Source organism: Macaca fascicularis, chromosome 6 (assembly GCF_037993035.2).
Source record: "Macaca fascicularis isolate 582-1 chromosome 6, T2T-MFA8v1.1".
NCBI classification, from domain to species: Eukaryota; Metazoa; Chordata; class Mammalia; order Primates; family Cercopithecidae; genus Macaca; species Macaca fascicularis.
In genome coordinates, this window is record NC_088380.1 from 130,779,897 (window position 1) to 130,805,657 (window position 25,761).

The following is a 25,761-nucleotide window of genomic DNA, read 5'->3' on the forward strand; positions in this document are numbered from 1 at the left end:
TTCTACTCTTGATTTGAACACTGTAATACACCAGTCCCCATGCTGACATATATAACCTGTATGTCCTATTTTATATATATATATATACACACACACACACACACACACACATCAGTCTACTCATCTACAATGTAGTAATAATAATGCCTACCCCATGGAAATATTATTCTGAAGATTAAATGAGAAAATGCAAGTAAAATACTTAGCATGGGGCCAGGCACATTGGAATGGTGGCCACCTCCCATCTGCTCCATTGTGGTTTCACTCCAGGCTAGGGGTTCCTGACTTAGATTCATGGATGAGCTTCAGATGACAGCAAAACCCCCGAAGTTGAAAGTGCTAGGTGGTGTAGATGCACAGACATGCATGCTTGTAGTACTGAGTCAGATCTAACAGCCAGGGCACGGGAGATGGGGAGCTGATTGAAAAAATAAAACTGCCACTCAAGGGACGTGTGATTTCATTGAGATGCCCTGGCATCTTCCCTTCAGGGAGCTCATGACAATTAAAGGGACATATAGATCATTTTAAAATTCTTATAACACCAAGAAAACATTAACAGAGCAAATATTAGTCAATGTCTCCAATTGAAAGCTAGACTGCTTTAGCTACAAATTAATGAAAAATTACTCTTAGAACCTATGCTTCAAATTTCCTTGCTATGATATTGAGGCTCAATTGATATGATTCTGATTTCCCACTAAGTTTCATTTTCTGACTCACCATTCCATAAAACTTCAATTTTGAAAGAGGAATAATTATTTCAGGAGAACTTCCAAGTCGGTTTTGAAAAATCTTCTATGCTTTTTCAAAGTTCTAAGAGCATTAAATAAGATTGAAGCAAGTTATCGGTAGCATTAGCACATTGATTTTTATTTGGAAGTTGCAAAATAGGCATTTACTTTATTTTCTTTCCACATGGTGTTTTTAAAATCTGGAAATGGTGTAGAAAAATTCAGATTTTTATCTTCCTATGAAACACTTGAACATCTGGCAGCATGCCAACGCTCCAGCCACATCTTCAAGTGGCAACAACTGGCTGGAGTGAAGGGACAGCTGCTTCTGTTAGCATCCTTGTTCATAATTTACCATAGTCACCACCATTCTTTCATGTCTAACAACAGTCCTCCTCACTCATTTATAATACCTGTATTTGAGTTTTTGATCCCTGGTATGAAAACGGAGAAGGATTACAAAAGCAGCCGCACTCATCAAATGTGCGAATTTGGATCATCTATCCACTGAAAACTGCCTTATTAACTGGACTGTCATAAACTGTAGTTTAGGTGGTCTTCTGTGAAGGTGATTTAGCATTGTCCAATTCAAATCTTGCTAAGGAAATAAGGAGCAATATCTATGCAGCAGAAGCTGAGGAGATTAGGGAAGTATTGACAAAGAAATTGGTTTTTCCTAGAATCCTGCACATGTTGGCCTAATACCAATGTGGATAATCATTAGCTAAAACACTTCACCATTGACATTAGAAGATAAATCTTGGACTGAAGTTTTATGGGCTTCCCTCCATAAAAGTGGACTCTAATACACTGAAAGAGCATTTTCTTCCCAGTTCATGTATTTACTGAATGCCGTTATGTAACAGACATTGGGAAGAGAGAAAGAAGAGATAGGAAAGTCAGTCTCTGCCTTTGTGAAGCTGTCAAACTAGTCAGGAAAACTGACATGAAAACAATTAAATGTAATCTGTGGCTGATGATGTAACGTGACTGATTTGGAGAGAAGACAGATGAGGCAGGGAAGATAGACCGGATTCTGGAGGACAGGTGCAGGGAAGGGAAGAGGGAATAGACCTACTAGAGCATTCCAGAGAAGAAATTAAGACAGGTTGAACCAGACTAGAACTAGAAATGGAAGGAAATTTTAATGTATTTAAAAACAGACACTCTGAGCTCAGTGTATAAAAGGAAGGGCAGTTCACCCAAGTTCACACAGGGAAACTCTGGTCAAATTTCAAGGAAGGGTGTGAAAGTGTGGTTTTTTAGTCCCCTTTACATTCAGTCATATCCCCAGTTACAGCATTAGTTCTCTGCTTCACCACAGTTCCTATCACCCTCTATTGTCCAACACCAATTCACTTGGCTCACCAATCACGTTTAAAATACCATGTTTAAAACTAACCGTGTTTTTTGTTTGTTTTAATGTGCTTCATCTAGGCCCACAATGAATCATGCAATTTTGGCCTGAACTGTCATTCTTTATGACGCTTCCTGGGCATCCGCATCCCCTCACCCCAACTGTCCATACCTCCTCTGTGTTCCCACAGCAATGTTGCCATGCTTGTTTTCTAGCATTTACTGTACTGTATTACAATTACTTACTTATATATCTCTCATGCCAGCTTATGTTCAAAGCATCTGCAATACAGAACTGTAGTGGGTTGAAAAATGTTCTCCACCCAAAAGATATACCGACCTGGAACCTGCGAATGTGACTTTATTTGGAGAAGGGGTCTTTGAAAATTAAAGATCTCTAGAAAAGACTAAACTGGACTATTTGAGTAGACCCTCAATCCAGTGATGCATCCTTATAAGAGACAGTCACTGTGCAATGGCCGGTTCCCTTATGCTGATGTCCAAACTGGCTGCTGCCGCCAGTCCCTACTAAGGACCCAGGAGGCTTCACTCCACTTGCTGGATTGCTGATGCCTAAGAAAAGCCATGCCTGTGGCTTCATATGGATTTTGTAACACCTTTCTCTTCCCCAGGAATGACTTTCATCCTCCCCCATTCTGATATGAGTCTACCACTAGACCTAACATTTGTCTTTCAAACACATTTTTTAAAAAATAAGGCATTTTAATATGGAATTGCTCATACATGGCTAAATGAAAGGATAAAGGTAAGCCAAAAATAGCATATACAGTTTTGTATCACTAAAAAAAAAGGTTAAAATAAAGATTAACTAGATAGCTGAGGATAGGAGGATAAAGGAACTGAAATAATAACAGTGAACATTTCTAGGTAGTGAGATTGCTGGTTATATATTTTTTGGATTCTTCCATATTCATATGTTTTAACTGATCATGTTTTCTCTATTAGATATAAAACAACAAATGTTTTAAAATAACTAAAAATATAATGAAAACACAAAATAAAGGGGATAACTTCTTGAATTTTCAGAAGCTGAGATGAGCACTGGTCTAGGAAATTAACATTTGAATACAAGTTGCCCAGAGTATGAATTCACAGGTTTATTACAGTATGTAATGCAATATCAAACACATGAGGGAAGGGAGAGAAAATGCAGGGCAGTGGTTAGAAGCTCCTGAGTTGGAATCCCACTCCTTTAATAGCCATGTGACCTTGAGCAAATCTCTTAACCATTCTAAGCCTCACTTTATTTCTCTGTAAAGTGAGAAAAATAATGGCTCTCCTTTCAAAAAAGCTGTTAAATTAAATAAGGTAGTATATAAAAATCACTTGACATAATATCTAATATATAATAAGCTTCAAATAAACATCAACAATCTATCGATTATCAACACGCAAAAAGCATGTGGTTTATATCGCATTTTCACTTAGCACCCTCCACCTAGTAAACCCCACCTAGCAAACTCCATTTAACCCAAAATAAAGGGTCTTGATCCCCTGTATGGCCTGTGTTCCAGGGGATGGGCCAGGGATTTGGATGTTCTTCATAGATAAAGAATGAATCTCTGGGTTGGACACTCCTGGATTCCTTAGCTTGGAACTCTGAACCAACACTCTTAGACCATAGAGTCATTCTCAGGGTATACTTCGGTTATGGCTGAATGCCACCTCTGCCATACATATGCCAGTCCCCTGACTCATCCTTTCTCTTCCTCATAAACTGAGGAGTGGGATAGAAGGAGGGTCACTGAAGTCTACAGGTTGATAGTAAGATCTTACATCCCTCTTTCCTCCAAAAGCAAAGTGTGAGTGTAGAAGGTGAGGGTGCAGGTGGAGCCCAAAGAAATCAGGGATGCTAAGGAGTAGGGGAAACCAGCATCTTGTTCCCAAGTGGATTCCTGAAGAAGTACAAAACATTCAGTCACCCATACCCTGAAAAATAAGTAACAAAATTCATGGATGCCTCTGACACATGTCCCTGGAGTTGAAGGAGACATCTGAAGACCTAGAGACTAGTGACTGCTTCTCACTTGGAAATTGACCAAAGATACCAGGTTTGCCAGAGCAGTCTGAGCCAAAGCTTGAGTAGAGAGCACACTACCCTGTGCCTAAGAAAATAGCATGGGAGATGTCAGCACCATCACCTAAGGGCCTCACAACCCTTGGAGGATGCTATAAATGACCTCAGAGATTCTGGAAAGACTCTTAGATATTCTAGATAAGTAAGTTTCCATAAAGCTACCCAGGTGGTTTTCAGGTAAAGGAAGTGAAGACCTGCTTGGAGAAGGAGGGGTTTGAGGAATGGACTGCTTAGCAGGGCTAAAGTGATACGTGGCAACCTCTCTCTCTGAGAGAGACAGTCTTGTTAATAGAAGGGATTGGGTGTAATGCTGCCCCTCTAAGTTAAACAAGCACATTTCATACACTAAGACAACTTCACTGGTAGAGGACAGCTGCCGAGTTGGAACTAAACCAAGGCAAAGTATGACCAATCAAACGTGATGCTGAGAAGAACTTTTGCTGCTGCCTCAAAATTGGCTCTCTTTAGAATGAATTAGGCTAATGTGCTGTCCAAAGAGTGGTATTCTAAAGATAACATTCTAAAGAGACGTACCTACATATGAGGTTAGACACTTCCTCTGTTTATTGAAGTGTGGTTATTGGGCTTGCTTATCACCAGCTTGCACTCCAGTTTCCCACCTGCATGCCTTCCCAAGCTATAGAAGAAGACTGAAGAGAAGAGAGAAGGGGAATCCTCTGTTTGTTGTGATATATCACTTTTGCCATACTTGGATGCCATGCTTGGAGAGTGAGTTGAAAATTCCAGAAGAGTTACTCATTGATAGAGTGATGATAGGAAGTGAAAAATGACATGCTACCCTTGATTGGACATCTGCTAAGGCAGCAAACTTACTAACCTAGCACTGAGTTTGTGTGATCAGAGAAGATGAGTATTGGAAAGAAATGACAGAGAATAGCACAGAATTGTTCTGTGTATATTCCTTTTGCAAAAATGGCAGTAATTCATGAGTTTTCTGGGGCTTAACTGGACTCTGTAGAAGATGCCTGGGATTTTGTCTTCCTGCTGGCACCTCACATGAGTCCTGCCCATTGAGCAAGGGGTCCTCAACAGCAATAGGCTGAGCAATCAATTGGGGTAGGGCTGAGGGACAAAGGAAGAGGTCACCTAAAGCTGGATTCCTAAGGTCGGGGAACTACACAGTGGAGAGACACTATAGGATCCTCCACAGAAATTATATACATACCCCCATAAAACAGCCAGTATTTGGAAGCCCAACCTTCAGAGATCAGGCACAGCAGAGAGCTACAATATCAGCCTTTGGGTACAAAGACATTTGTCTCCTTTCTCTCCTTGCCTTTGGCCCCAACCCACATGAGGAGCTGGGCCTTGGAAAAGCAGGAAGGTATCTCCAAGCAGAAGCATCCACCTTTTCCAACACATCCCACCTACTCGCGCTGTCAGTGCTCCATACTATGCCTGCTATAGGGGGAAAAGAGAAGAGATTTAAGTAGAGGTTCAGACTGGTTCAGACTTATTAATGTGAAGTTATAGATTCTAACCCAGAGATTTGACAAAGCAGTTGAAAACAGAGAATGAAGAAAAATAAAACTTTTGTATTATGTAGCCCATAGAATTAGTCCCTTCAATATTCCTTTAAAAAAATAAATAAACTTTATTTATTAAGGCAGTTTTGGACAGGTGCAGTGGCTCATGCCTGTAATCCCAGCACTTTGGGAGGCTGAGGTGGGCAGATCACAAGGTCAGGAGTTCGAGACCAGCCTATCCAATATTGTGAAACTCCATCTCTACTAAAAATAAAAATAAAAAATAATTACACCGGCATGGTGTCACGTGCCTGTAATCCCAGTTACTCAGGAGGCTGAGGCACAAGAATTGCTTGAATCTGGGAGGCAGAGGTTGCAGTGAGCCAAGATCATGCCATTGCACTCCAGCCAAGGCAACAGGGCGAGACTCTGTCTGAAAAAAAAAAAAAAAAATGCAGTTTTAAGTTCACAGCAAAATTGAGTGAAAGGTACAGAGGGTTCCCATATACCTCTCCCCTCACACACAATCTCCCCTGCTCTCAACATCCCATGCCAGAGAAGCACATGTGTTACAATCGATAAACCTATATTGACATGTCACTAACAGCCAAAGTCCATAGTTTACATTAGGATTCATTCTTGGCAGTTTAAATTCTATGGGTTTTGACAGATGTATAACAACATGTGTCCACCTTTAGAGTTCATACAGAATAGTTTCACTATCCTAAAAATTTCCCATGCTCCACCTATCAATATAACTTTTATATGTGTATTTTCTCTGGAATTCTATTCAGCTCATTCAAGATTTTCATGTCCTAATCTCTCCATCTTGATGAAAATCACCCTCTGTAAGAACATTCTTGGCATTTGGTGTTTATGAGGAAGTGGTATTTTGTTATTATTTGCATGGTTGTTTATTCAATTTACTCACTCTAATGTTCCTGCTTCCTATTCAGGTCTGCATGAATGGAGTCTACCAATATGACAAATCCAATGAAAAAAAAATCAGAAATGATTTCAGCACCTTTTCACTGAGGCATATATTTACAACTCTGATGTGATCTCTCCGCAGAAGAGGTTGAAATTGTCATCATTTTACAAATGAAGCAAAGAAAATAAACATGTCCTGAGTGTTTAAGGCTAGCGGAAAAGGTAAAATTAAGTAAATATACATATTTCTTGTTTAACATAAGTAATTCATGCCTCGGGAAGAAAAGTCTGCCTGAGAACGCTGATCAGGAGACTATTTTCTTTTATTTTAAATGGAAAAAAATATGTCATTCAATATACTTTAATACAAAGCTCCTTACCAATTTCCTAAATATACTAAAATACAGCACATTGCCTACATACATAAGTAACAAATTATCATGTTAGGATATAACATACTTAAAACACTGCTTTCTGACCACCAAATAATTAATTTTGTTGCTAACCTAGAGTTACTCGTGTGCAGTAATTCATTGAAAAAATATTTGTTGATAATGCGATTGAGCATAATAACAAAGGATCAAAACTTTTTGGTTAGTATTTTGCTATTTTATTACAAATATATGGCACATTTAGTGTAAATATTAGGAAATGCAAAAAAAAGCTAGAAAATAATCACTTATAACACACATAATTTAACCCAAATGGACTGTTTGCCAATCATTTGGTTATATTACTTCAGATTTTTAAAATAAACATTTTTTTTAACTAACAAAAATTGTATTTACTTAGAAGCATTCACAATGTCAACAAACAGCTGAAACTTTTTTTTGCAATTACAGAGTGGTATTCAGTAAACAGAATGATTATTTCATAAAAGCTGCATCAGAGACAACTGCAGATGAAAAAACTACCATCCTTATATACAATTAATTTGTGTTGTGCACCAAAAAGAACCTGCTTTAAATATCCATGCCAATTTACAACCCCCATACTGTACCAAGAAAGGTTAGTGACTATGGGAACCACCACCAGGACAGTACTATCTAAAGACATATTTGGTAGTGTGGTTAGCTATACCAAAAAAAAAAAGACACTGTACAGTTTAAGAATAAATCATATGTAGCCTTACATTTCAACTTTTTTCTTTAAAAGGAGTGAGTTGTGTATGAGGAGTTTAAATGCTTTATAGACCAAAAAAAAAAAAAAAAAAAAAAAAAAAAAACTGTGCTACAACCAACTTATTTATCATCATCATCTTTATTTTCATCCTCCCCATCTCTCTCCTCTTCCTTCTTTTTCTTGCATTTTTCAGCCTTGACAACTTCCTTTCTTGCTGCATCAGGCTTTTCTTTAGCTCACTATGCATCAATATCCCTTTTTGTCTTTTTCCTTCAGCTTCAAAGACTTTTCATAAGGCAGCTTGTCATCTGCAGCAGTGTTATTCCACATCTCCCTGTTTCTTTGCTACATCACCAATGGATGTTCTTTGATTTTTGTGTGATACTCAGAGCAGAACAGGAAAAAAGCCAAAGGAGGAATCTTGGTTGCGTTGGGCTCCTTGAACTTTTTCGTTTCTCCTTTACGGGGGACATAGGTTTCATTTGTCTTTCCTAACAAGTCTTGTCCACCTTTGCTATGTCTTCAAATTTTCCTTTCTCTTTAGCAGATGTGGTCTTCCACCTCTCTGAGTTCTTCTGAGAAGCTGACAGAAGCATCTGGGTGCTCTTTTTGTGCTCCTCCTAACACTTTTGCACAAAGAATCCGTATGGTGACATTTTGCCTCACAGCATCTTAGACTCTCCTTTGCCCATGTTTACTTATTCTCTCTCAGCAAGGCACAGAGTTGTCCAGAGCCCATCTGGCTCTCACCTGCTGTGGTGCCGTCTCTAGGGAGCTCAATGTATTGCAGTGGCTATTTACAACAGACACATTCTTAACAAAAGTGAGATTTTATTCTTTGGAGGCTTTTGTTTTCTATTAGGAAACATTGGGGATGTATGTCATAAAAATAAACACTGATTTGCATCACTTTAATGGCTCTATAGAATTCTATTGTAAGGATATATTCTAATTCGTTTAATAAATACACTATTTTAGAACATTTAGTCTGTCACCTCTCTTTTACCACTATAAACAACCTGCTGGAAGCAATAAATAGAATGCTACATAATATATTTTTGCTGTCTGTAAAACACTTTGCTTAAAAATACTTCAGCAAGAATACTTGTGAATTTCGCCAAATTGCTTCTCAAAAATGTGTACCTTTATAATAACAATTACCAACAAGGAATGGGATTTCACTTTTTTCATTCTGTTTTCATCTTTGTCAGTTGAAAGATACAATATGCTAATTTTTTGACTTTGCATTTCTTGATTAGCAGTGAAACTGGTGAATTTCTCATAGGGCAGATAAATCTCTTCTCTAGAAACTTTCTTAGTCCATTTTTCCTTTAGGGCATTTATCTTTTGCTTATTAATTTTTAGGAACTTTCATATTAAGAATAGGAACACATTTTTACCACATATATTGCATATATTCTCCCAAGCTCTTTTATAAATGAATTGGTAGTTTTGAAAACAAAACTTTTAAATGTGAACCTGGTTAACTCCAGTGGCATTTTCTTGTATAGTTTCTGCCCTTGGATTCATGATTAGACAGAGTCTTCCTCTCAAGATTATGTAAATATTCACCTGTATTTTTCTATAATTTTTTACATTTAAAAATTTTAAATGTAAAAATTTAAATTCTATTTTAAATGTAATAGAAATTATTTGGTGTAAGGTACAGAGTAAGGATGTTGACTGATGGATTGATTCCTAAATAACTATTAAGTTACCCAGCACACTTCATTGAATAATCTTTTCCTCCAATTTATTTGAGGGACCCTCCCCCCTTTATTTTTTTTATAGCTTCATACGTACTTAAGTCTGTTTCTGGATTTTTTATTTTGTTCCACTGATCTATTTCCTGTGCCACTGCTTCCTCTTCCTTTTATGGTATCCGTATGACTTACTTATTCAGGTTTTCAGCTTGCCTTAGATCAATTTTGGTCATTTATATTTTCTCAGGAAATTACTCATTGAATTCAAGAATTTTATGTGTACTGTCCATGAAAGCATAACCATGACATTTCTTCCGTGTCTACGATTTCCCTCATATTACATATTTTTCTCTCCCTCTCCCTTTAATTCCTGGTCAAAGATGTGGTTTTATTATCAAGCCTTTTAAAATTCTTAGATTTACTCCTTACATCTGCCTTTTTCCTCTTTTCTAATTAATTATATTCATCTTTTTTTCAGTATTCCTACTTACTATTTACTCTCACTATTTACTATTTCTCTCTTTATTTATACCTCTCATTATTCTTGGGCTTAATTGAGTGTTGCTGTTTTTTGTTTTTATTTTGTGAATCAATGTCTTGTATATTTATTTTCATTCTTGTTTAGTAATAAATGTCCTCGATGCTATATATATATATATTTTTTGATATGGAGTCTCGCACTGTCGCAGGGGCTGATGTGCAGTGGCACAATCTTGGCTCACTGCAACCTCCGCCTCCCAGGTTCAAGTGAGTCTCCTGCCTCAGTCTCCCAAGTAGCTGGGATTACAGGTGTCCACCACCACGCCCGGGTAAGTTTTTGTATTTTTAGTACAGACAGGGTTTCACTATGTTGGCCAGGCTAGTCTTGAACTCCTGACCTTGTGATCTGCCCGATTCGGCCTCCGAAAGTGCTGGGATTACAGGCATGAGCCACAGCGCCCAGCTGATACTATGAAGTTTTTTGAGTAGCAACTTGGTTAGATTCCAGAACTTTTATGAGTAGTGTTTCATGTTTTTTTCTAGGTAGTCTTCAATTTCAATTCTGATCAGCCCTTTTACTGGAGAGTTGCTCAGGAAAGCATCTGACTTGTACTGGGGGATGAATGTCAACTTCTTGGAGAGTATAATGGGGATTTCCTTGTAGTCTTTTGCATGATTAGTTTTTATAAATGCTTCACGAGGGTTAAAAGAAAAAAAAATTCCTTATTTGTTGAATATAAGGTTTTAATTATTGCTTAAAATCACTAATTATACCATTTAAGTCCTCTATTTCTTTATTCTTTATTTTCCTCTTAAAGACAAAGAGTCTTTATTAAAGTCTATATTAAAGTTTTCTCAGGCAGGGCATGGTGTCTCACACCTGTAATTCCAGCATTTTGGGAGGCCGAGGTGGGCAGATCACCTGAGGTCAGGAGTTGCTCCAGACCAGCCTGACCAACATGGAGAAACCCTGTCTCTACTAAAAATACAAAATTAGCCGGGCGTGGTGGCGCATGCCTGTAATCCCAGCTACTCAGGAGGCTGAGGCAAGAGAATTGCTTGAACCCGGGAGGCGGAGGTTGCGGTGAGCTGAGATGGCGCCATTGCACTCCAACCTGGGCCAGAAGAGCAAAACTCCATCTCCAAAAAAAAAAAAAAAAGTTTTCTCATACTATTATGTTTCTCTCACTGTAATAAGAGGAACTAAATTTCTAGGAGTAAAAACAACAAGAGTAAAACATAAAGTGTTAGAGAAAATTGTGGGAAAGTATTTTTATGATTTTAGTGAAGAAAATGTCTTTATAATCAAGACACAAAGTCTAGAGACCATTTTAAAATATTAGCATATTTGAATACGGGACTTAAAAAACTTTTATGGTGAAAGACACTATAAACAAAATCTTTTAAAATAGTAAACATCTGCAACAAATAAGTCAGCATTTCCAAGCTAACGTATCTTCTCTTATTTTTTGAATATTCAGAAGTAACATATAAAAAACACCTTTAAAGGGTTATAAAAGCAAATATCAGAATTTTAAACTTTATTCGTCATCTTTTACTCTCATTTATGAGTAGATAATCTATGTGGCACTGAGAACTGCCAGGCCCTCAAGCCACTTCTGAGATAGGTGTTCAAAACCTATTTCTTTTCTTTTATCTTTCTTTCTCTTTCTTTTCTTTCTTTCTTTCTTTCTTTCTTTCTTTCTTTCTTTCTTTCTTTCTTTCTTTCTTTCTTTCTTTCTTTCTTTCTCTTTCTTTCTTTCTTTCTTTCTTTTCTTTCTCTCTTTCTCTCTTTCTCTCTTTCTCTCTTTCTCTCTTTCTCTCTTTTTCTTTTTTCTTTTTTTCCTTGAGAGGGAGTCTCACTCCTTTTGCCCAGGCTGGAGTGCAATGGCGCGATCTCGGCTCACCGCAACCTCCGCCTCCCAGGTTCAAGCAATTCTCCTGCCTCAGCCTCCTGAGTAGCTGGGATTACAAGCATGTGCCACCATGCCCAGCTAATTTTGTATTTTTGGTAGAGACAGGGTTTCTCCATGTTGGTCAGGCTGGTCTCGAACTCCCAACCTCAGGTAATCTACTCACCTCGGCCTCCTAAAGTGTTGGAATTACAGGCGTGAGCCACCGTGCCTGGCCATCTATTTCTTTCTGTGGGCTTCCATTCCTTAAGTAATGTCCCTGCAACTCTTTCCACAACTCACTGCAGTAATGATTAGTGTCTAATGCAAAGGAAACAACAACAAAAAAGAGCATAAATAGGCTTGTGAGGTAGCCCAGCATGAGAACATTTCCCAGTAGATACTTCTTACACCCATTAGTGACTACTCAACCTGACCGGACTGCTCAAATCCCCCCTCCTAGGTGTTAAAACACAAGACATGAGAGAGAGCCACCAACAAGAGAGAGAAGCAAAAGACAAGAGCCACACAGAGAAAGTCAGTAAGCAGAAACCATGAGGCTACAGAAGTCATTAATCAAAAGAAACTATGAGCTAAGGAGGTGAGTAAAAAGAGACAGACATGACAGAAGGAAGAATAGCATACTACCTCTGCATTAAAAGAAGAGAGAGAGAAACTCAGTAATGAGTAGAACAAAATAGATAAAGTAGAAGGACATGTCCTCTGAGATGTCAAGAGCTGGTTCTTCAGGCAAGGGTGAGTGAGGGTGTATATCTTTGCTGTCTGACCTTTCAGTTTAGGACTTGATCTTATGTTTCCAGTCTTTCAGGTACCCGCTACAATGAATTGCTAATTTGAGATATCCTAAGCTATTTACCTGTCCCTATAATCAGAAGGATCCTAACTAACACAATTCCTTGGTATCATTGCAATTGGTGCCATTCTTATTTTATAGTACATTTTCCAAGAATTACATGAGCCTGTTGAGTATCTCTATTCCATGGCCAGACTCTTCCTCCCACTGAATATGACATATAATTGATGACTTCTTTACTCCAGAACTGTTGACATTTCCTGCAATCATCAGTATAAATACTTTATTAATAATTTGTATTTATAGAACATCTGTCTCCCAAAGAGCTCAAAGCTGTTTACAAACATCATCTCATTAATCCTGATAGCAACCCTCTTCTTTGTAAGGTAGAAATATGTAACAGCTAATGGGTACTGTCATCTTCATTTGACTCGTGGGAAAACTTTACAAGGTCAAACAGTATTGTGGGAGATAGTATACAAACATAACTGAGAATTTCTGCCTCTTTGTTCTTTATGTTCTCCCCTAGAAGCTTTCATTTCATACCACACACATATTCATTGGTGTGCACCAGAATAAATTGTTAATACAACTTCCTCTACTGAGGGTAAAAAATCCCACAAGCCCAAGTGTGATAACTTAGGGGACTTTGACTTAACTTTTCCAGAGGTTATCACTACAGCCAGAGCCATGAAGTATGATTAAATTCTAGGACTAGACAGCATTTTTATTGGCATTTTTAATCCAGTAAAGGCACTGCTGTTTGGCATCTGAATGTGCCCCTTCTTCATACTGGAAATAGAAGGAACAACTTCAAGATGAAAAAAGTGAAAGTAATAAGTATTTTCAAGAAGGATGTAAGCAATGGCATTTGAATAATGTTACATCCTATACTGAATGGTGGCTAAATGCTAGGCTTGTACATACATGATATTGTTGCAATCCTATGAAGCCTACATTGTTACCTTTATTGAGGCTCAATACAGTTAAATATATAGTGAAGCTGAGTTCTTCAGCCTGATCTCCCAGCTTCTCTTATTTGTGCTTTAACCTAACATGATACAACTTCTACAAATAACAGTGATAATTGCTGCTACTGCTCTTGTTGTTTAGAGTTGTGTTATTCGAAACTTGTAGAGTAAGCTGACTGTAGCATGGTACAGCTACTACAGCTTATGCTTTTCTTCAAGTACAGGAAAACCTAAGGAAGGTTATTAAACTTTATTTCTCTAAGAAATAAAATGTTACTAACAAAGTGGGAGTTGTCACCTTCCATTATCGTCACTTTTCTCTCCCTCTCTTCCCCAAATTAACCACCATCCTGAAAGTGGTATGCATTCTTCACAGCAATGTTTTCATATTTTTCTATGCCTGTAGATATCTATAACATATAGTATCATTTTATGTATTCACACAATTTACACAAATTGTGTCTAATGAATCTTTTTGTGACCTGCTTTTTTGACCCAGTCTTCTTGTATTCTGGTAAAATTCACATAAGATGTACAATTTCACGAATTTAAGTGTACAACTCAATTCTGAAACTATGTATCCATTAAACAATAGTCTCTCATTCTCCCCCTACACTTCCAGCCCTTAAAAACCATTGTACTCTCTGTCTTTATGAATTTGACTACTCTAGATACTTTATATAATGGAATCAAACAGTAGTTGTCGTTTTATGATTGGCATGTTTCATTTAGCATAATGTCTTCAACTTTCATCCATATTATATAGCATGTGTTGGAATTTCCTTTCTTGTTAAGGCTGAGTAATCCTCCATTGTATGTATATACCACATTATGTTCATCCATTCATCTGTCAATGGACACTTGGGTTGCTTTCACCTTTTGGCCATTGTGAATAATGCTGCTATGAACATTGGTGTATAAATATATGTGTGAGTCCCTGCTTTTAATTCTTTTGGAAATATACCCAGAAGCAGACTTGCTTGATTATATGGTAATTCTATGGTTATTTTTTTGAGGAACTACCATACTGTTTTTCATCACAACTTACAATTTTACATTCCCACCAGCAATGTACAAGGTTCAATCTTCTCTACATCTTTGCAAATATTTTCAGCTTTGCTTTTGAGATTTATCCATAACAATACAGGTAAATATTTTACCTGCTGTCCAATATTTTATCTTATGAATATACTATAATTTATTATTCACTCCCTGAAGGCAGTATTTAGCTTATTTCTTTCTTATTACTGTTACAATTGATGCCACAATGAACACTCCTTTATATCTTTCTGTTCACAGATATAGAAGTTTCTCTGGGCTACATACCTAGAAGTGAAATTTCTGAGTCACCGGGCATGTGTAATTCAAACCTTAATATTTCTTGCCAATTTTTTTTTCAAAGGGCTATTTCCCAAATTACACTCCCACCAGGAGAATATGAGAGTTCCTGTTACTCCACACCCTTGACAACAATTGCTAATGTCATACTTTGCATAGAATTTCTCTGTAGTTTTAGAGCAAGAGGGACTTCTGCATCTGCTCAGTCTACACGTTTATGATATTATTTCTCTGTTGGTGTGTTTTTGCTTTTATCTCTTTCTTGGCCTGCCTCTACTTCATCTCTATTGATTTCCCTCTTCTCCTTTTGATACAAACCTTTTCATGACCATTAATCTTGAAATTTTTCCCACTAGTGAAACTCTCCAAAACTCAGCCAACAATCACCTTCTTCACAAGAACTATAAAATGAAACAACTTAAAGGCCTCATGGAATTTTCTAAGTGATTAGCTAGTATCCACATGTGTCCTAACCAGCAGAATCAGCTGCTAAGCCATTCTTTGGCTTACTTCTGGGGAAAAGTTTGGGGGAATGATGTATAAGTTTCATTCATTCCCCCAAAGGGGAGTAGAAAAGGAGTGTGCCCAGCTATGACTGGCAGTATCACTTTATCTACAGATTCAAGGTTAGGGCTAGGATGAGGCAAATAACACATTCATCTCAGACAGAAAGTTGATGGAGACTCCAAAGCTCAGAAATCAAGAAAAATAATATTTTAGTGGAATTTTAAAAATGAAAATTAACGCCAAAAATCCAGGGTAAAGAAAATATCAACATTTTAAATAAAGACAAGATCTGTATTATTGTCATACCTCTATTGATTGTAGCATCTTAAGTTTAATCTAATAAATCCTTTCTTTACATTTTTTTGACATTTTTAACAAGAGTCAATTAAAACTCTCAAATAAAGTTCATACACATGTTCCATTTTAAAAATTCAAAATGAAATAGCTTTATGAATTCTCTTGAATGTAAGAATGCCAAGGAGAAAAATTTGAACTGATTTTTAGTCAGCAAAGTAAAGATACACTTGGAGATTACCATCACAGAAATGGTTTTCTCATTTGTCAACTTGAAATTAACATTAACAGCCATTTGTAAAACTTAGGGAATTTTATGAAGTACACACCACTAATCTACAGAAATCATAATTGTAATGCAGATTTTCTACAATCACAGGAAAGATAGCCCACACTGTCCAAGAGAAGTGTATTAGTTTGCTTGGGCTGCCATAACAAAACACCACACTGGGTGGTTTACACAACTGAAATTGATTTTCCTACGGTCCTGGAGGCTGGAATTCTAAGATCAAGTTGCTGACAGACTGGTTTCCTTTGAGGCCTCTCTCCTCACCCTCTTGCACCTGTTTGTATGACTTCCATGATATAAGACAGGGATGATACAGGGTGGTCACAGGAGGACAGAAAACTCTAGGCAGAAGTTTCACATGACTAGCAAAAGGAAACTGTTGAAATATGTGCATAATCTAGAGGCCCAACCAGGATGTGGACCAGGCTGGCTAAATCTGACTGGACCCAAGGTAGTACTGGATTTGACCCAGGTTTCACCTAGCACCACATTATACCATCATTAGCACATTAAACACACATCCACCAACCTCATGACAGTTGCCGGAATACCCATATTTGCTATAAACATGGGTGTCACCACAGTTCTCAAAAATCTCCATTTGTTCCCAGGAATCTTCATGAATATTTTACCACTTGGTCAAAGAAACCCACAAAGACAGAAACCCCAAACCCAGTGTGTGACTCTCTCCCATACACCCACATTCTCCTTTCTTGATTATGTATGTATACTTTTCCCTTTGCAATAAATATCCGTACTTTCACTTTTTCCAACTCATCCTTGAATTTCTTCTTGTGACAGTGTCAAGAACCTGGACACCAGCCAGGGTCAGGGTTCCACTGATAGGGACAGGAAGCACAGAAATTCTTGGCAGAAGAAGGTGAGTCCCTGGAGAGGGCCCCACCCTCAAGCCTGGAACCATGGACCAAAGTAAGAACTTACATCCCTGTTTTCCTGCTCCAATGTTGCCTTTTCCAAAACCACCCATGGCCGGCCCCACCCCTCATCTTGTGCCCATAAGAACCCCAGGTTCATCCAACAGGGAGAGGGAGAAGTATCTGGACGTCAGAGACTACAGTTGGACGTTGGAGAAAAGCGTCTTGACTTCCGAGGGACAGCTTGATGGCATAGCTTTGGAGAGGAGTCCAGCCAGAAACAGCTGAACTTCATGAGAAGATTACCTTCCCTCCATGTCCCCCTTCTCGGCTCCCCTTCCCACTGTATTACCCACTTTCATTGGTAATAAAATCCCTCACATTTACCATCTTCAATTCATTCATTGGACCTCATCCTCCTGGATGCCAGATAAGAACTCAAGTGTGAGTGCAAATGGCTGTTACACTGACCCTCCACTGAGCTGTTAACACTTAAGCTGTCCAAGGACAGCAAAGCTGAAAGAACACTATCACACTCTTTCTGGGGCTCCAGGGGTCAAGGGCACCCCCCCCCCCCAGGCACTGCCACAGGATCCGCATGGAGTTTTACAACTGCCAGTGCCCGAAAACACTCACCCCATCTCCTGCACCAGCTCACCTGAGTGCTCCCTCCGCCACGAGGGGTGAAGCACAGCAGGTTAGAATAAGTGGAATTCACCCCTGCTGGCGCTGAAGTGGCCAACTAGTTTCAGCACTTCTATACTCCAGTTCCTGCCCATGAAGGGATCAGAGAAATATCCTGCTTCACCACCAGCATTTGGGACTTCCCCTAGACCGCCGGTATCACATGTGCATCCCTGGATCTCTGTAGGTCCAAATTTTCTCCTCTTTTAAAGACACTAGTCAAATTGGATTAAACCCTACCCTAACAGCCTCACTTTCACTGAATTACCCCTGTAAAGGCCTCATCTCCAAATACAGTCACATTCCTGAGGTACTAGAGGTTAGGGATTCAACACGTGTATTTGAGGATTTGGGGCACAATTCAGCTGAGGGTAAGGGGGAAACTAAATGTTTGCTAGTAAGGAGGTTTTATCCCCTGACAACTGATCTGGGACTAAGAGAGGAAGCCAGGCTCTGTTCTAAAACAGAAATGTCCTCAATTGTTCAACCTACCTGGATGTCAGTAACACACAGCAAACCCTTGTTCAAACTGAAGAGACAGAAGCTGTGAAAACTCCCAAGTCCTTTGGAGCCACCACTATGATCTTATCCAGTTCCTTGAGTAACCCATGAACACTACTGAATAGCATCAAGGTGTAGGACAAGATCACCAAAGACAAATTCATACAATCCAGCCAGTCTACCAAACAGTGAAGTGATACTTACAACATCACAACTCCACTGCAAAGAATGAGGTCAGCGGGACACTCTGGCAGCTGGAGTGAAGTGATCACAGCAGTGAACTAGAACCGTAGCCTCGAGCAATGCAGCCCGTTTGTAAATGGCTGGGGAATCCCAGTGTCTAACAGTTCAGCTTCCTCTTTCTATATAAAAATATTCTTTTTGAGTAAAAGTTTGATACTTTTTGTGAGTCTAGGAGTTAGCATCAGAATTGCCAATGGACCTTTCAGCTAGCCAAACAGAATTACCACAAAAAGAATTTGTGCTCTTTATTTAGGGAGTGATGCCTAGGGGGGAAAAAAAGAATAATATTTAAATGGCTTTCCAAGTTTCCCAAATCTAACAGAATAATTAGTTATTTGAGGGTTCTAATTCCTCTGGTCATCTTGAAAAAGCCATGGAACATTTACATTCTTGTACAAATTCTTACACTTGGAAAATAAGGACCCCAACATCAGAGAAAATGAAGTGTGTAGGTGGACTGCTCATTTGTCAACTTCTTAGATGCCTCAGAAGAAAAGGATTATATACATCTGAAATACAACAGCTTCCTTTAAATGGTGATACATTTCGGAAAAGCAAATGCGGAAGGTTCATGTTAATGAAAAAGCACTGTCCACTATGTCATATTTGCCTCCTGTAAGGTACTAGAATCCCAAAGTCCAAGTTTATGGTGTTTGAACTTAGATTTTGTTTGTGGGAGGGAAGTTGATTGATTGCTATTTCTAAAACAATGCTGTTTCTGCTTTATTCAGTGTCTGACATCTTAATAAATGTGAACATGGCCTAACAGGCTGCAAATCCCTTTTAATATCAGCATTCAGGGCATCTAAGTTACAGAAAACTGTTTTTCTTATTAACATTTCTCCTTAATGCTTAAAAAAATAAAAAATCCCTGGAACAATACTCCCTACTCATCTCACCTACTTGTTAATCGATTAAAGAAAACATATTGTGGAAAGCATATTGTAATGAGTGAATAGCTGTTTTAAAAAAAGAATCAGTGGGAAAAAAGGCATGACATTAAACAGTACAAATGATCCAGGCTTTTGCTCTACCAAACCTCGGGGCAATGTCTTTTCAATGTCATTCTTTAGAAATAGTCTTTGAGACCATGAGTATCTTTTTAAACAGGGTAGTTTGGGGGGTGGGGGGAAAGAAAAGGAGAAAAAAAGAAGGAAGGAAAAGAAAGAAAAACATAGGATAGAAATTTTTAAAAAGCTTTTTTTCTTAAAGCAAACAGCTAAGTGATTTGCTGCATGCTTACCATGAATAATAACGAGCAGATTGGTGCTGCGTTCCTCTTTTTAATTAGCACGTTGCCTTCTGCAGTGGCACCCTGTCTTATGACGGGGCACGCTAGCATTGCACCATTGCGCAAAACAAGACAGGCAAAGAAGGCCCAGTGAGTAGTCTTGGGGAAGGTATAGACAGCTTTTGTATCCCTACCATCACCCCAACGAAGTTTTTACCAGAGTCTAAAAAACCGTTCTGACTAGTTTGGTTTTGTTTTGCCTTGTCTTGCTTACAAGACATTGTAGAAATCCAGAAATACATGAAGCTATCTTCCTTGAATAAATTACTTCTTTGCTTCTTTAGTACTCAATTACTTCTTTAGTTCTATAGTTCAAAGTATAGAACTAAATACCTGAAAGCATTTTAAAAGGCAGGGAGAGGCCAGGCATGGTGGCTCATGCCTGTAATCCCAGAACTTTGGGAGGCCAAGGTGGGTGGATCAAATCACCTGAGGTCAGAAGTTTGAGACCAGCCTGGCTAACATGGAGAAACCCTATCTCTATTAAAAATTTAAAAAATTAGCCAGGCATGGAGGTGGGCACCTGTAATCTCAGCTCCTCGAGATGCTGAGGCAGGAGAATCACTTGATCCCAGGAAGCAGAGGTTGCAGTGAGCCAAGATCGTGCCACTGCACTGCAGCCTGGGTAACAGAATGAGATCCTGAAAAAAGGAAAGGAAGGAAGGAGGGAAGGAAGGAAGGAAGGAAGGAAGGAAGGAAGGAAGGAAGGAAGGAAGGAAGGAAGGAAGGAAGGAAGGAAGGAAGGGAGAGAGGAAAGAAAGAGGAAAGAAAGAAAAAGAAAGAAAGAAAGAAAGAAAGAAAGAAAGAAAGAAAGAAAGAAAGAAAGAAAGGAAGGAAGGAAGGAAGGAAGGAAGGAAGGAAGGAAGGAAGGAAGGGAAAAGAAAAGAAAAGAGAAAAGAAAGAAAAGAAAAAAGGCAAGGAGAGTGCAAGACCAGCAATAGAATCAAGATCAGAGGTGAGACAAAGCCCTGATGCAATCTGCACTCAATAAAACAGTGTTCAAATTTTAACACAAGCACTCCTGACCCTAAAACAAAAATGGATATTGTTAAAGACCTCTGTTCTGGCATCCTTATTTTTGGAAAAGATTTAATAGTCTAACAGCAACCTTCAAAGTAGCAGAGGCAAGAAAGTAATTCTGATAACTTTGGATAACTTTATAGTCTTGCAAGGGGAACTTCAAGTGCAATATGTCAGAAAAAAAAAAGAACAGTTGGGAAAATGAAAACCAGTCTTAAAAATCGTACTCTTACCTGTAATTAAAAAGCATTTACAACATCTCTGTCAACAAGCCCTGAAATGCAAGTTAAAATATCAAGCAACTCCTATGTTGCTGTATGAATCTGTCTGCATGCACATACATATATCTAGTACAGACTGTTAATTCATTTTCCATCACCAGGCATGTTGAGCATGCTGACACAGCGAAGTGAGATAGTCTAAAATTGTTCCAGGATTTGATTTTCATGCGAGTGCAGCCTACAGCTGCATTTGATAGTGCACCACATTGATATGACACCTTTTCTACAAGGTCTTTGGTGGAATACATCTGCTGAACAGAACAGAAACAAAATATGTGCCTTGACTCAAACTTGTGGCAGAGAGCTATCAAAGTGGAAACCTGCTCGAATCCATTTGCATAATATGCAGATGAAAATCTAATGAGAAAGGTATATTGACAGACGTTGCCTTGTTATCTGGCAATGCTGTGCATAACAGCATGTGGTACCTAGACATAATCTCCCGTAATGTTATTTTGCAATTTAAATGTTTTTCTCCTCCTCCAAAAGAAGACACACATCAATAAGTGCCAGGCATCAATAACTGACATTTGAGGTAAGATAAACCACACCAACTCATTCAGACAGAATCAGCCAAGTTTATTTTGGGACACAGGTCTTTACATTATGCACTACTGGCTGAAGAAGAGGGAAGAGAGGCAGCCCCAAATGCTCACTGATGCCTCATTTTTACTTGTATTCTGATGGCTGCTCATTCAGCCCTGGTCCCAGTTCTGAGTATATTTCAAGGAACATTACTGAGAACAAAATCGAAGGCCATCAATATTAATGATCTGAACCAGGAAGATAGCTTTTAGTGTGCAAATTAATTACCCTAATCACAGGGTTTTTTGTATCCATTTTAATGAAATAACTATTTATTTCATTGAATCCCGTGCTTTTCTTTTGCAAATAAGGCACATTTACATGATAAATACATGAAATTTAAAAGGATGACTAAATTAAATTGAGGAAAAAAGACCTTTTTAAATACAATTTTCTTAGGAAAAACAGCTAGATTAATGGGTTGGTTAGCTGACTGGCATCTGTGATTAAATCTTTTTTAATGTACGTCAAATAGAATTTAATGGACCTTGAGAAATGTCTACACAGTCAGTAATATTCAGGGGCTGTGGAAGATTCCAGTTGTCTCCTGTTATTTGTTGGTGAACTCCTTGGGACTCTGACGCAGGGTTTCACATTTTTGGTCTCTACTTTTTCACTGGGTGCTCTTCTTTCCCTCCCCTTGACCTTACTCTCTCCTTTAGACCAGGTCGTCTTCTCGAGCAATGTAATCAATGCATTCATTTTCCAGAAATGCAAGCCAAAAACTAACTACATTATCAATGGAAGCATTAAGAGTTCAAATATGCCTCATATTTAATCATCTAATTCACATTTGTTTCAAATTGTGCTGGCTTTGGTAACTTTAGACCAAGAGTGATAGGAGGAGAGGGAAGGAGGAAGGAAAGGAGACAGAGGGAGAGAGAGAGATGCTTAATTCAGAGGAATTTTCAATGAATCTTTTAGAGTCTATGGGTTTTGAAAACTTTATTTATTGTGGGTAAGCTTTGAAGGGCTGCAAATTCAACAGAAGAGAGATTTGAAACACATTCCAGCTCATTTTTTTTAATATAACAGACCCAAAGAACAGAGCATCTTTCTCTGCTTGCTCCCCCACAACCCCCCACCACCCTTCCCCCGCCCACCCGCCACCAGAGATATCTCCCTCTCCCTTTGATTTGGAATGATCAATTGCAGCTGCAGCAGCCGGGCAGGCGGCCCCAGGCACCAAGAACATGAGCCTTCTCCCTGCACATTAAGATTTACATTTCAATGGATGCCACCGTTTTAAAGATAATTATAACCTTTTTAGATTAATAATTTTCTGTGGCTTCTCTAATGTTTTAACAATGTAAATATTAATTTTGCTGGTGTAAGAGGAAATGTTTCCCTCTCTCCCCTCCCCCCTCGTGTCTATAACTTGCAGAGGTGCAGAACAAAGGTTTTCACCCCAATCTGTCCGGGGCAGGGTGTAGTGGGAGGATAGGATGTTGAACTAACAGATATGATTCAAGTGTCTTGACCCTAACCTGGCCCAGCTCTTATAATTTAAATGTATTTCAACTATGAAAGACTGAAAGCAGTTATAGGGGGCACAGGACAATGAAGCTACTTTCTGCATAGACAATGTTTAGAAAGTCCGAATTTTTAAAAAGTAAATTGTTTTCAGTTTTGTCCAAACTAGAAAGTCAACCTGCAAAAGCCGGCAGATGGGATTCACATTTCTTCGATCATATTCCAAGTGCAGTGGGAGATCTCACACAGATGAAGCTGTCTTGATGAACTCAATAGTCTTGAAAAGAGAAAAAAGGAAATTGCCCACAAAAGATATTGAGACTATAAAGAGGCTTATATTTCACTGTTACTGCAAACTTCCTTTCTGCTTATTATCATTCCAACACTTTATTTCCCAGCAGCTGATGCAGCTGGGAAAAACATCACATTGCACAAACAGATGTCGACTCACTTAAATTGCCTGACCATGCTCCATGGACCATGATCTATTTTTTGCTGCCCCACAAGTATTGAGCATGTTGTAGGCATGGGGACATGGCTTTTTTCCCCCTTCTTTTCACATTCATTAGGTTGCTACAAGTATTCTCTTAAGGGCTTATATTCTCCTTATATCACTAGGCATCGTTCAAACAATTTACATCAGGCAAATAAAATCAGAGGAACATGTTTCCCATATCCACTGATAACTGAGAGGAATCATGTACATTAAGAAGAAAATTGATAATAGTACTGGTCAGATGTTACAAGCAGGTCATTCGGTTGCTCTCCTTGATAAAGTACAGAGCTACAATAATTGCCCTGAGATCTCTTTATGGACAAGACCTTTATTTCCTAGGCACCAAAGCCATGGGACTGAGCATTGCTTGCAAGTGACTTAGGGAATAAAACTGCTCATGAAATATGCATGACTAACACATAGGCTGCCAGGGGAACTTAGTGTATTATGTATGACCCTGCTGTAATTGTAAGGAAATGATATTCATTTAAGTGGATGTTTATCACAGTTAAAGGTGCACCTAATGAAACAAAGGTCATAAGCCTAAAAACGTAAGGTTATAGCCCTTTTATTGCACCATTTCTCTCTCTGTTTGAAAAGACCTGGCCTTTATTCACAGCTGTTTTTCTAACACCTGTGGCCTTTGTTTATGCAGCCTTAAAGAGTTCCTGTCACCCATATTTAAATGCCAAAAGGACTATTATATTAAATGTTCTTCGAAGATTATTTCCACACATCTGGGAATATCAGACAGCATGCTGCAATATATATCAATCCAGGCTAGAGTTTTTAGCTACCGATATTTGGTTAACTGAGGAGTTTCCCTTCCTCCCACCACCAGCCACATTTCTCTCTATGGGAAATGTCTAACAGTACATTAAATGAGAATTGGGCTTTCATTCTGAGATCAGCAATGATGTGAACCTTCTGGAGTAGACCAATCTCTGAGACAAAACAGAGGTAGTTTTGCAGAGTGGATAAAAACCACTATTCAGGAGCCAACCTCCTTAGAGTGGAATCCAGCTCCAATCTCCACCAGTTGTGTGACCTTGGGCAAGTGACATAACTGCTTTGTGCTTCTGAACAGAATCTTTATCTATAAAATGAAGCCCATACATAGTTGTGACTTCTCAATGTTGTTAAGAGGATAAATGAGTTAATATTGTAAAAGGGCTTAGAACAGTTCCAGGCACATAGTAAGTGCTACCGGCTTGTTAAGTTAATAAAATATACAGTTTGTGTGGTTGGCTCGTTTTGCTGTTCCCCTCCTCCATGCACCCCTGCAATCCTTTTGTCATCTGCTTTTGGACCCAATGAACTTCCTAGTGCCCATGTTCACCTTTAGGCTTCAGTTATGTTTTAATCTGCTTGGGTTGTTATAACAAAGTACCATAGACTATGTGGCTTGTAAAGAGCAGAAATATCTTTCCCACAGTCCTGGAGAAGCCTGAGTTAGGGTACAAACACGGTCAGGTTTTGGTAAGGGCCCTCTTCCCGGGTGCAAAGAGCTCACTTCTCACTGTGCTTCCTCACATGGCAGAAGAAACAAAGGAGCTCTCCCAGGTCTCTTTTAAAAGAGCAGTGGTCTGGGTGTGGTGGCGCGCCTGCAGTCCCAGCTACTCGGGAGGCTGAGGCAGGAGAATCGCTTGAACCCAGCAGGCGGAGGTTGCAGTGAGCCAAGATTGTACCACTGCACTCCAGCCTGGGTGACAGAGCAAGACTTCGTCTCATTAAAAAAAAAAAAAAAAAAAAAAAAAAAAGAAAGAAAAAGAGCACTGGTCCCAAAGCCTCACCTCGGATATCATCACATTGTGGGTTAGGAATTCAACATATGAATTTGGGGGTGCTACAAACATTCAAACAATAGCGGTGCGGCTTGTACCACATCTCACCAGTGACCACAACTTCCAGCCAAGGCAAACTGCGCGCAGTAACATGCCTTGGCGAGGGCGGCTGCTACCATCTGATGGAGGCTTGCTCACTTACAAACAATAAGCACCCGAGGACTTTCCCAGTCTTGCTGACATTTACCTAGTAAGTTCGCAGAATATTGGGAAACGGGGAAAAATCACGCTAGAAAAACACGCAGGAGAGAAAACCACAGGAGTCTTCATGAGCTGAGTCCAAATTAATAGTGACTCTTCAAATTACCTTAATGTCATTTTGTTTTGCTTCAGGTGGTGAGGCAGAAAAATAGAACAGAGATGCCACCTTATACAGGGAGCGTATATTAGCTCTGGAGAGTTTTACAGATTTCATAACGCTTTCATTCATCATTTCCTTCTGATCTCAAAATT